The following is a 14,139-nucleotide window of genomic DNA, read 5'->3' as shown; positions in this document are numbered from 1 at the left end:
TGATTGGTACCTTGCGGCAGGCCTGGCTCACTCCGCGCGGTACATCCGATAATTACCTACAGCGAAGCGCCCCGCCGGCGGGTATTATATCAGTCGAGTGTCACGCGCGCGCTCGTCAGGACACTGGCGTGCGTTGTAGTAAGATTATAATTCTATGATCGAAGTATTATTTAAAAATGGACATAAAGAGAAAAAAATATTGTGCGGCGTTCGGGTGTTTAAATTCGAAAAGTAATCTACCGGATTCATCTTTTTTTTCGCTTCCCAAAGATGCTGAAAGGTATGTTGGCCAAGTGGGTAATCAATAATTACTAGGATAGTATAGGAACCTAACCTACTATGACTACTGCTCAGAATGCGTCACTACTGGACAAAGGCCTCTCCCAAGGTTTTCCATAATGAATGCATACTTACCTACATACGTACCTCATTACAAATAAGTAGTTTAATATTTTTTCACTAGACAGCAACCCTAACAGCGTAAGAAAAGTTCAGAGGCACGCGATAGAAAGAGACAAAACTTGTAGGTGAATAAAATTGTAGGTACGTAGTGCTGTGCGAGCTGAATTCCACTGTATCGCGTCGTAGCAAGACTCGCATTTATTTAAATCGTCTTGCGGAGTAATCCTTCTGTACCTGTACTATTACTTATTCTGTGAAATTACCGGATTTATCTTTTTTTTTCGCTTCCCAAAGATGCTGAAAGGTATGTTGGCCATGTAGGTAATCAATAATAAAATTCTTAGGATAGTTAGGATTCTTTATTTTTCTGTAATAGTATGTTTAATTTATCTGTCTTATGTTAAAATAGGTAGGTATGAATGAAGACATTGTAATAGAACAAGTTTTTTTAATCCTAATTAGGTATATTTGAAATGTTATTTTTACTTACCTACATACGTACCTCATTACAAATAAGTAGATTAATTATTTTTTCACTAGACAGCAACCCTAACAGCGTAAGAAGAGTTCAGAGGCACGCGATAGAAAGAGACAAAACTTGTAGGTGAATAAAATTATAGGTACGTAGTGCTGTGCGAGCTGAATTCCACTGTATCGCGTCGCAGCAAGACTCGCATTTATTTAAATCGTCGTGCGGAGTAATCCTTCTGTACCTGTACTATTACTTATTCTGTGCTTGCGGCCTGCGTCCAGATAATTTTTGGCGAAAAATAATTTGGCCAAACGGAAGGATACCATTTTATACACAGTCATACTTCTGTGTTCACTCAAGAGTCCAGTTTGCGGGATGTGAACTGGATCTGAAAAACTGGATTACCGTGAGAAAAGGAAATTAGAATTCTAAATTCGAACGGATCGGCTTTTTTGCGGTTTTTATGTGAATGTTAATATTAAAATATTAAACGGGATCCTCCAACAAACGGGATATATCCGTGGGAAGAGCTCTTAGTCCTCCAGTATAAGTATAGGTTTACAAATAAATCGCGTTCCTATTCATTTCCCGATGCTCTGACAGGTGAGTTCGTCCTACACTCCAGGAAATTATGCGGGAGAAGTTTGACGGCCGATACGGATTCAGGAAATGATCGGATTTTCGGTAAACTGATTCATAAATCATACCAATAATCATGACTGTAGACACGTCATGTATTTTTATATGACACTACAGTAATTGACAAAAAAATATTTAGGCAAAGTTCAGCTAGACGTCCTGCAGTGGCTGAAATGATGAAAATAATTAAGGTTTAGAAGACATAGTAAAATAAAAGGGAACATAACATAGTTTGGGATTTGTGTCTTGGTGGACGTACTCTGAAACGACTTTAAAAGCTTGTTTCAAACTTGAGTGTAAATTAAATGTATTATTTGGCAGAATTTTAATATAACCAATCAAGTCTTGAAATAAATTTATTCTTGGGTCTGTATTTATATTTGAAGAACTTGAGTAAATAAAGGTTCATAGCAAAGGTACATGTGCTCGTAGTTCATCATCAGGTTATATGGAAATCAAAATAATAGAAAGTTAAAAATTTACAAAACTATTTTAGAAGGCTTCTATTTTCACAGCTGAAAATATCGTCAGATTGACCAATGTATCCGTAGTTTGGTGATTAAGCAGTCACCTGAGAAGCGAAAGTTGTAGCCTTATCTTAAAAGTTTGTTTCCCCCCTTATTTTTTTTGCTGAATTTATTTTTATCTTTTATTCAGTTTAACTGAAACCCCTTACCACGTGTCCGTGCGTCCGGACTCCGAACTGGTCTCGGACGGCAGCGAGGCGCTAATTGTGATCGATGCGTTCGGTCGTCGTGGCGTCATTTGTCAGACGTTTACTTTTACAGTTTCTGCGGGTTGCAGACGGGCGGTTAATATACCGTCTAGAAAACTTAGCCTCGATTATTGTGCCTCATCTAGGTTACTCTGTAGCTCAGTAATCAGAGCAGTTACTCGGCAAACAAAAGCCTCCTTCTTACCTGCGGCAGTTGGTGTATCAAGTTTCTTCTTCTTCCAGTCGTGTCAACTACAAACCTATACAGTATCAGCCCAAAACTCCGCTACTAGAGTGGCGTTATCAGTCGCATTCATAAAATCTTTCTGAGTGCAGTTGTTTGGGGACGTACCTATTTAATATCAAGTTTTAAATCCTAGTAAACACTTTTTTTCATTGTTTAGTGTAACTGAACCCCTTGCCACGTGTCCGAGCATTCGGACTCGGACAGAAGCGAGGCGCTAATAATTGTGATCGATGCGTTCGGTCGTCGCGGCGTCATTTGTCAGACGTTTACTTTTACGGTTTCTGCGGGTTGCAGACGAGCGATTAATGGATAGATCTGGACAACTTGGAGACTCCCACATAGCCAAAGCATTTCCCGACGTTAAAAAAGGTCAGAGTTCTGTAGAATTAAAAAATGTGTACAAACTTACTTCACATCGCTGTCTTTATTTTATTCTAATACGAGTTTTTTTTTAGCTTTGTTGATATCCTAGTATCGTTCTTTTGATTTGATACACACCCCAGTGGATACTCGTTACTCTTTCTCGCTTAAACCACAGAACTGAAAATAAAGGATTGTTTTCATCCCTGTCTTTTTTCAGAACTTTCAGAGCCCAAAATTCACGCAAGATAAGTCCCGGGAAAATGCTTGTAACTCTGGCCACTTTTTGAACAAAAAATACAAACTCGAAATCGATCCATGTAGGGAACCGATTAAAAATTGTCAAAGCTTTCAGGAGCTACGATGACGCAGAAAAAGATACTCACAAAATATTGCTAGAGCGGTTAACCATTTTAAAATAAACGCTCGTCTGCCCCCCTCAAATCACATCCGAGCTAAATCCGCTGCGAAACCGCGCAATTATCGGAACCGAACCGACGACGACGTCTCGAACTGAAATAATGTGTATCCGAACAAATGTGGCGGAATATTTCGCTCTCAAATTAGTACGAACGATACATATTGAGTTTTGTTTATTAATAGTGTTAGAACGGTACAGATTGTATTACCTACCAGGTAAAGTTACTAGAGGAAATAATGTGATCATCACCCGTTTTCACCATCAATCATTAATTTTTAAGTGACCCATTTGAAAACTATATGTGTTATCATAGAGGTCACTTAAAAATTTGGGATTTTTGGTGAAAACGGGCTTAAAATCTAAAAGACTCGAATTAAGAATGTGTATCGGAAATTGTGTGTTCTCAATTAGTACGACCGATACAGATTGAGTTTTGTTTATTAATAGGGTTAGAACGGTACAAATTGCATTATTATGTAGAGTTACTAGAGGAAAATATAATGAGACTAAACTAACGAAAAGACTCGAATTAAAAATGTATATCGGAACAAGTATGCCGGAACATTTCGCTGTCAAATTAGTACGAACATTAGAGTTGGAACGATACAAATTACGTTTTGCTAGGAGTAAGCCAAACCTGTGAATGTGTTATAAACGAGTAGATCCAACATAATGCGAGCCCCAAAGAGTACTTACACCTTTTTAACTCTTTCAATTTAACGCCACAATTCTTAAAATTGGTTTGGATGTGAAATGCAACAATTAAAGTATTAAAAAACGGTTGAAGACTTTCGAATACGAGCGTGTTTTATAATAAAAAAAAGGATAAACAACTAGGTAATTTTAATTTTAACAGCCGTAAATTGCTGCTCTGTTAAATTCAACACGCTTAGCTAATTTCGCTGCCGCTGCCACTATTTTTAAGTTTACGACCACGCAGCCAATTTAGCCACAGAAATCACGTGCAATTATTGCAACCACACAAGTCAATGTTGATGGAGGAGTCCTATTCTGGACTCCACAATGCGTCAAGTCCAAGGAGGCTTGATGGTCTACTCCGAAAACCGTGTTGCAATTCACGAAGGCAAGTGAGCTTTACATCTGTGGTGGCTCGCCACTGTTCGTTTTTCAAAAGTTTTGATAGAAATTACACTATCGTTATGTTCGTGTACACACACACACAAGTAAAACTCACTCGCCTTCGTGAGTTGCAAGAACACGTAGTCAAAATCTCTATCACAGGAAAAAGGCTCTTATTTCAGTCACCTCTGTCTCTTTCATTCTTTTCAATTTAGATAGAGACGGAGAGAGTAGAAATGTCATAGTTTTCAGAGTAGACCACCAAGTCTAATGTGTATCGAAACAAATGTGCCGGAACATGTATGTTAAAATTAACGTCGGTGGTTTTGTCTAATACAGATTAGGCTTGAAAACTGTCGCAATGCAGTCGGTTGACTTCTCTATTTGCGTCGTGATCAGACCATTGACAAGTAACCATTGAGTTATAATGTACTACGTACTAGAGAAGACATGTCAACTAGACTGTTTCTGGCCCGCAAACAGGTCCATGGACCGAAATACAATTAGTATGTGCTCAGCGGTTGCTGTGACAACACGCTTGAGTGCAGTTTTGTTTTTTGAAATATGCCATCCTATAGACGAAAATACTGTTCAAATAACTCCAAATACATATTAAGTAAAAATCAAGGAATGACTTTTTACCATCAAGTTGTACATTTATGCACTTTAAAACACTAATTTAATTTTAATTTGTTAATTACAAGGCGTCACCGCGGCGGCAGCCATTTTACGAAAATTTCAAAGAATAAAAATCGCAGACTTGACACTGACGCATAAATTAGTATACGAAAGGAAGGTTAAATTTTTTATCGAATTAGAAAATACCAGTTAACGATTCTCAAGGCGATTATCGATTACATTAGATTTTAATCCGGAAGAAAAATTATTAAAGGCGTAAGCATCAGTATGAAGCCCATACGCACTTGTAGCACATGTAACACGATTAGCCACAATCCCCTCAGTTGTGAATTCGGAATCGCCAGTTGTAATTTTAAATTCGCATCACAGAGTGAAGTAACTAACACCAAAAAACGGCAGAGCGAAGTGATTTCGTTTCAACTGCCACGTTTTGTCACTTGTCTAGGAGGGCTAATATTAGTCTAAGGGAGGGGGCGCTTAGATTAAATTACAGGAAACGAAAAATATAATAAAAGAAAATAATGTAAGTAGCTGAACATTTTTGCTATTGAGCACCATGAAAATTATAAATAACACAATTTAGTCGATTTGTTTATTTTCACAATCGATTCAAAATGTCTATGATGAGGCGACCTCAGGCACGTCACTATTCGCGCAATCCTAGCAATGAAGTACGACATTTTCTGGTGCAGATTTTATCGCCATAAATTATGAAACTTGATAGTCATGGATTTGACTGACAGCTGTCCGTCAAATTCCCGCCCCGCACCCCGCACTGCACATATTTTGTTCGCGATGTCTGTTCTATACGTAGTAATATTACTTCAATGCAAGTAACCACAATGTTGTCACCTGTGTTGCTACATGTTGCTAGATGTACTCGTACATATCTAGTTTGTTTTATTTATTTATTGAATTTACTGCTCACAGTCAGCGTCAGATTGATTGAAGCGTCTATAACTTTTTAAAAAAATAAAACCGACTTCAAATGCGTGAACACAAAAAAAAACTAAAAATTAAAAATATTGCGTATAAAAAAGTTCATCTCCAATTTTCCACCCTTGGGGATGAAATATTTTCTTCAAATTCGCATGAAACCACCCTTTTGATAATACCTATTCAACAAAAAACTAATCGTTCAAATTGATTTATAATCGGCGGAGATATTGCGTATAAAAAAGTTCATCCCCAATTTATCACCCTTGGGGGATGTTTTTTCTATTATTAAATATAAATGGGACCACCCTTGAGTATTACCTATACGCCGAAAAAAGATTTGTTCAAATCGGTTCATAATTGGCGGAGTTATCGCGTAACAAACATAGAAAAAAAAAAACATACGGGTCGAATTGAGAACCTCCTCCTTTTTTGAAGTCGGTTGAAAATAACCAACATGGTCTGATTTTTAATATCTATATAATAAAAGAAAGTCGTGTTAGTTCCACCACTTATAACTCAAGAACGGCTGAACCGATTTAGCTGAAAATTGTCAGGGAGGTAGTTTAGAGCCAGGAGAAGGACATAGGATACTTTTTATCCCGTTCGAAATAAAAAAAAGTCTGCTTATTTATTGCCATTAAGGCGGAACAAAGTTCGCCGGGTCAGCTAGTTTCATATAAATGTAACCAGTCAAAGTAAGCATATTGTTTGAGGCAGATTAGACCTTGTTTTCTAGACTATCTTGGTCTAGAAAACTAGGTCTACTTTTAGTCATAAACTCTAACATTGTGACTACCTAAAGAGGCAGAAATAATTTTATTGAAATAATTTTCCGAGGTTGGGCTTATAGTTGTCAATATTTATGAGGCCCGACAAACTTCTAACTTTGAGTGAATTAATTAAATGGAAACCTTACTAAACATTGTTTATCTTTAACGTCCTGACGTGATTTCTCTAAGGTATTTCGTATTTTCCACACTGCTGAAAACTTGAGTCGTACATAATGTTTCAGCTAATAAGATTTCTCTGAAAGAAATGTACCTATGTATTCAAATTCAAATCATTTATTCAGTACTTAGTCGGCCCTTTACAGGGAACTTGTACTGTTCCCAAATATAACTTGCACTACCACTTAGGGACAACATAATGGGCTGTTGCTGAGAAGAAATGGCGGAAGAAACTTAAGTCGCCTTTGTCAGCCTCTTTTCAATTAAATAGATACAGGATAATTCAATATTATACAACATAATGTAAATAAGTTATGGTTCACCTTAATGAGGAACGAGCATTTGAATTCGAAAGCTAAAAATATGTATGCGTTGAGGTAGAGGAATTTGAAGTAGGTGTATTTCAACAGTCAACATACAGTTTTAGTAGCCTTTCAAGTCTGTACCAGTTAATCGAGGCATAATAGAAATCAATGATTGTTTACTAACAATCATTGATCCGCGGTCTCATGCTCCATGAGTTACTCAACAACTAGCGATTTTCTCAACACATCTCACCCATATTTCACAGTACACAAAACCTACATCAAAAACAATTAAACGACACACTCTCACATAAATAAATGGTGGCAGGTAAAAGAACAGTGTAAATGGCTCGGACATTAATCACGCGTGTCTCTCCCGCAATAACATGGTTGACTTCATCTTCGAATAATTCTCTTTGTTCTTAACAGTCACCGTTTGCTACTGGTTTGGTCTGAGTTGGGAGAAATTGCGATTGTAATTCTACATGGTTTCATTATAAAGTTCATTTCGTTTTTTGGATTCATCATCATCATTGCAGCCTTATGTCGTCCACTACTGAACATAGGCCTCCTCCAATGATTTCTAATAATGACCGGTTGGTAGCGGCCTGCCGTGGCCCGCGGTGACGAGGGCCACGACCCTGGTTTTCAGTGTGCCCCATGCCAAATATGTATGGTTTAAAAAGCTGAGTAATAAAAAGTATGGAAAAGACTCGATATCTTTTACCTCATACCACGACAACATAACTTGTCGTAAAGGTCAGAAAGTAGGTGATAATCACAAAAGGTATCAAACCGCTGAAGTTATTGAGCCTAGGTCCAAATCACAAAGGAGTAAAAGACTCAATCAAGACACATGAGAACCAAAGTGACTGACATAGCCCGCAGAATCGCTAAAATCAAGTGGCAGTAGGCGGGGCACATAACTCTTAGAGCTGATGGCCGCTGCGGCAGAAAAGTTCTCGAGTGGCAACCACGAGCCGGAATACATAGTGTGGGCAGGCTTCCCAATATGTGGACCGACCATCTGGTGAAGGTCGCGAGAGGTGCCTGGATACGGGCGGCGCAGGACCGGTCTTTGCGGATAACCTTGGGCGGCCTTTGTCCAGCTGTGGACGTCTTTCCGTTGAAACGAACGAAAAGACACAATATCCTTTACCTCGTACCATGACATCCAAGCCGTACATCACGAGGTGTCGTTAAGGGCAGGAGGTGGCCCAATAAATCAGGACCGTCGTCTACGCTCGCTGCAGTCTCTAATGCGTACTGTAATGAATGAGATCACATACGATTGAGGTTTTAGAATGCAAAAGCTATTTTTGACAGCGAAACAAAGGCACTTTGGTGTCATTTTGATGCCCACAAATTAGCTACGTAATCAAGTCAGCTCAGTAGATAGCTGGCTGAATAGTTGCAGAAAATCACAGAAGACGCAAAATTACAGTCGGGCAATTAAGTAAAATTTCTACTGTAGTATATGTAGTTCTTCAAATCCAACGTAGACCGTACTTCTTTGAAAATGATCCCTTTTTACCCCACTGCGCCAGAGGCTTATGCTTATGCTTTTTAAAGTTGCAAAATAACCCTGTAAAGTAAATCTAAATATTTTTTCATTAGAATTTTCAAAAGTTAACTTTCATAAATCTATCTATATATATAAAAATGAAACCCGTTTTCCGTTGTCACGACATAACATGAAAACGGCTTGACCGATTTGGCTGATTTTTTTTTGTAGTTTTCTAATACTCTTTACAAGGTTTTTACGGAAAAAAATATAAAGAAAATCTCTACGCTAAGGCGGTACGAAGTTCGCCGGGTCAGCTAGTATTGCAATAAAAATAAAATAAAAGTGCCCCAAGAGGTAGTAAAAAGCTGACTCAAAATCTGCAGTGCGCACTCATGGTCTTAGAACTGCAATTTGGTAATGCATTCATACCATCAAAAGTAGCAGAAAGGCTCCAAAAAGATTAGTTAAAATGCAAACCATTTTATCTGAACACTTGCGGTGGCGATCCATCAAAATCTGCATTAATTCAAACTGATGGTTTCTGTGCAGTTTTCCAATGATGTCGAATTTTTACATCATGCTAATGAGGCAAATTATGCTAAGAAGGGCATGCTTTGCATGGGTGTAATAAGGGTATTTATCACATTTATTTTCATGAAATTGTAGTGTTTATGAATTAAAAAAAAAAGAATGATTCGTTTTATTCAAAATTAAAGACTGTTTTTTGGAATTTTCGCCGTCGTGAACGCAGACCAATTACTGACAGTTGTGGTGATAATTTGGCCACTTAATTAAATCATATAATTTTATTCACTAATTAGTAATTATTATTATTGTTAGACTTATTTAAAACTGTGTAATTTTGGCAATATTATGTACAGACGACTACGCATCTAGCTAATCGCGGTGGGGCATCTTATACAGTTGTAATACGATAATTTGCGACCAATTTGTAGTCTGATTTAGCTGTCGACTGCACATACGAGTCAAATGATAACCTTTTTTTGAAGTCGGTTAAGAACTAGACAGGAACTAAAGCACTGCGTTCTACAGTTGTTGAAATTGTCATTTTAAAGGCGCGCGCGCACGGTTAACAATGTCTCTCCATAGATAAGAATTAGTACTACGTTGTCTCTCTCTTTATCTTTACGAAAATGTAAAAGAGCAAGATTACGGCCATTCTCACGATTAGGCGTTCTCAGCCTAATTACCATATCATTTTTGAAATTTGGCTTAATTGACTTAAACGCATTTAAATGTGAAACGCATGAAAAGTACGAATTTAACAATCGTTAAGGCGTCAAATTATTCCAAGCGGTTTTCGCGTAAATGAGACCCAAAAATTTTATGGGCATGGTAATTAGATAAGGCTAATACTGAATCTAACGGTAATTAGAAAACATATGTAAAATTACAAGAAAACAATATTTTGCATTGATAAATTTGTATATAAATATATAGCGTCATAAAAAACGCTGTAGTATCACTTCACTGGACTTTGTAAACCAAGGTGCACAGCTCAAGATTTTTAAACCTTTATTTTGAAAACGTTAAAGTATTTCTACATTTGCAAGGCTAAGTCGATGCCATGTCTACATGGGTTTCTGGATCCATTTGTATATAGTTTGTTCTCCAAGCTTCTTCTGTCCAGTACCCATTGCATATCACGAAGTTTTTTCTATGCATAACAAAGCAGGTAGGATGCAGTTTAGGATGGTACAAAGTGCCTATACACTAATGCCTTGAAAAGTCCCATTGTCTGTTGATTTGTTCTCTTTTTTTCTTAATGTGATCACGCCAGGTAAGTGTTACTGTTGGAAAATTTCATCTTCTTAGGGCAAAGGTATTATGGATAGATGTTAATGGTATTATATTAGAATTAATTAATGATTTAAGATGTTAATATCAATTATACTAATAGTAAAAATAAATATCTGGTACGAGACATGTTTCATGCAGGGGTGACATCTCCTGGCCATCAGAAAGCCCCGATTTCACTCCAGGTAACTTCTTTTTGTGGGGTCACCTTAGGGGTTAAAATATACTCTTAAATCCAAAAACCATGCAGCAACTGAAGCTGAACATTCGTCATGAAATCGAATCTATTTCGAGGTTACTCTAACGAAAGTTTTTTAAAATTTTGATTGTAAGATTGGAAGAAAAGTCCGTACAGTTTTTATGCGAAAGTCTAGATATATTTCATATTTTATCATCATACGTATTCAATCGTGAGTGCAATTTGTAGGTAATAATTTCATACAACGGTGATTATAAATATACGGTAATTAGTACATGGAAATTATAAAACGATAGTTTTTCTTCAAAATTTCCAAAATCTTCAGCGTATGCAAATACTGTCTTACTACAACGTATGAAGGCCAAAGTACTGAATCTATTTAAATTAACAACGTGGATCTACCTTCAAAAATCGAGTATAAAAATAAGGACATGGTAAATAGAAAAATTGAAAACCAAAGATATGGTAATTATACTCTTACGCAATTCATCGACGGTACGCCAACGCAATAGACGTCTACTTGCTAACAGGTCTTAGAACTAACTAAGGGCTCGCGCCGCGCGCGTAAATGATGTGTCAAATATTATTATTTAGGCTTGTGTGCCCAAAAACAGAAAACGTCACGGGAATTAGGACTTTCGCTCGGACAAGCAGTTTTTTAATTCTAATTATTTACAGAATGGTTCTATTGAATAGATATTTTGCTATGCGTAAGACAATCTTTTGTACTCTTTAAAATGTTGAATGGAGTAAACCAAATCTATACGACATAAAAATTACAGCCAAGTTTTAACATTAAGTCGGTGTGCGGACGCGTAACGGTAATTAGAGAACAGAGGTTCATGAAATTAATTAAGTCACAAATACTTAAAATAGAGGCCTATGATTTAATGCACAACTGGATGGGGTTGTTAAGTAACATATAAAAATACTTGCATGTCTTTAATTTGTCATTTTTAACGATTCAACAGCCCGGACACGCAAAAACTAGCTCATCTGAGAATGGCCGATATACTGTCACGGTGTCGTCACCCGTCCGCGCCTAACTATAATTCGGTGACAAATAAATTAGGTCGGCGGCAATGGACAAGAGCAATCTATGCGATTGTTTTAACGTTGGATTCGCGCCAAACCCGCCCGTAATTGGTACACCCGTACCGCTGTATCTACTTGTTACATGATTCGGAGGATTTATTGTACGAGTAAAGCACATGCTTTAGTTTGTACTTAAATTTTATGCAGATGTTTGTGAGAATAAAGGTCCCCAGTTGAGCTTTAGTTTTATAAGCCACACACTGCCACAAAGCAGTGGAATATCGGAAAAAAACATATTTCCTAAATTGCTTTATAAAAAAAGCTGAATGAAGGTCATGAATATTCGCTGCCATATCGTTCAAGAAGTTTGGACGATCAGAAATAATGAGATCTATACTAATATTATAAATGCGAAAGTAACTGTCTGTCTGTCTGTCTTGCTTTCATGCCTAAACCACTGAACCGATTTTGATGAAATTTGGCATAGAGATAGTTTAGAGTCCCGGGAAAGGACATATTAGGTACATACTATAGGATAGTTTTCAACCGACTTCAAAAAAAGGAGGAGGTTCTCAATTCGACCCGTATGTTTTTTTTTTCTATGTTTGTTACGCGATAACTCCGCCAATTATGAACCGATTTGAACAAATCTTTTTTCGGCGTATAGGTAATACCTCAAGGGTGGTCCCATTTAAATTTAATAATAAAAAAAACAACCCCCAAGGGTGGAAAATTGGGGATGAACTTTTTTATACGCAATATCTCCGCCGATTATAAACCAATTTGAACGATTATTTTTTTGTTGAATAGGTATTATCAAAAGGGTGGTTTCATGCGAATTTGAAGAAAATATTTCACTCCCAAGGGTGGAAAATTGGGGATGAACTTTTTTATACGCAATATCTCCGCCGATTATGAACCAATTCGAACGATTATTTTTTTGTTAAATAGGTATTATCAAAAGGGTGGTTTCATGCGAATTTGAAGAAAAAGGCAGGCAAACTTTACACGTTTCATAATCTTGGCACCGACTCCAGAAGTATCAATCATGGTATAGCTACATAAATATTAATAATTCGTCCTAATAAATAAGTAGGTAATTAGTAATTATTTTTCTACTTTTTAGTGTAGGTTTTTTGGAATCGGTTTTTTTTTTATCCTGGTTTTTGAAACGCGTGCGATAAAGTCTTTCTGTGACAGACAAAATTCCACGCGGGCGAAGCCGCGGGCGAAAAGCTTGTAACAATATAAATAAAAAAAATATTAGTTAAGTATATTTACTTGATTTGTCACATGTGGACCGTGTTTCGGTGTTTCTCATCAATGTTACACAAGACACTACCTACATAACGATCTCAAAAAATGTTGAACGAAAATCAAAAAATAAACAAACAAAATTACGTCTGGTTTGAAACTTGGGGCCAATTATTATTTTCATAACAGTTCAAAAAAGATTTTTAATTGAGTCGGCGAAGTTAGGATCATTTCCATTCCTTTTCCTAATTAACGGGATTTTTCTTTGGTTTTTTAATCAACCTAAGGGTTTTGTTTACAAGAGTTCTGTAGAAGTAAACTTTATCTTTTCGAAATTGTGGATTGCATTTTCACTTGCAATCCTAAGTATAACTGGTGATAGTAGATACAACCTCCCATTCAGTTGTTTTAAAATTTCCAGTTTGATCTACTGTTTTAATTGCATCTAAAAACATTAAACATCTAAGCTAGAATTTTGCCAAGACTAGCATTCGCTACGTTAGCTTTGGAACCAAATAATGAAACAGCTAAAGCACTGTCTTATGCACTAAAGCGCTCTCCAAGCATCTTAGACACCGGGATGTGTCCCAGTGTCCCAATTGTCCCTGTCCCAATTAATTAATCCCGGCTTGGCCCCCGTCCAGGGAGTGCTCCAGGCAAACAATAGAAAAAGCCACCTAATTCCCAGGAATCGATGTGGTAAAGTACATTTCTGGTAAAAACGTACTTTGGATAGAGATGGCGTATTATAGCGACGAATAAAATTCTAGTGCTCTCGCATGATTGTAGAAGGACTTTAGAAAGTTAGTTTTTGTTTTGTCGAACGTTTTATAGATCTAACGTTTAAATCAGTTAGCACTTGAGGTATAAATAAATAAATAAATATCCTAGGACATTTTACACTGCGCTTCTAGTCCCAAACTAAGCTAAGCTTGTACTATGGGTACTAGACAACAGATATAAACATACTTAAATACTTTTTTTTTTGTAAATACATACATATTATACATAGAAAAAACCCAGTCCAATACAAACAAATATGTTCATGCACACAAATGTTTGTACTGTGCGGGAATCGAACCCGCTACCTTCGGAATAGTAGTCCGCTTCGAACCACTACACCAAACGGCCGACGAAAGAGTGGCACGGCGGCACGGGAG

This window comes from Ostrinia furnacalis, unplaced genomic scaffold, assembly GCF_004193835.3.
Source record: "Ostrinia furnacalis isolate ACB-3 unplaced genomic scaffold, ASM419383v2 OfSCF3745, whole genome shotgun sequence".
NCBI lineage: Eukaryota > Metazoa > Arthropoda > Insecta > Lepidoptera > Crambidae > Ostrinia > Ostrinia furnacalis.
The sequence above is the reverse complement of the archived record's forward strand: the minus strand, read 5'-3'. Positions refer to the sequence as shown.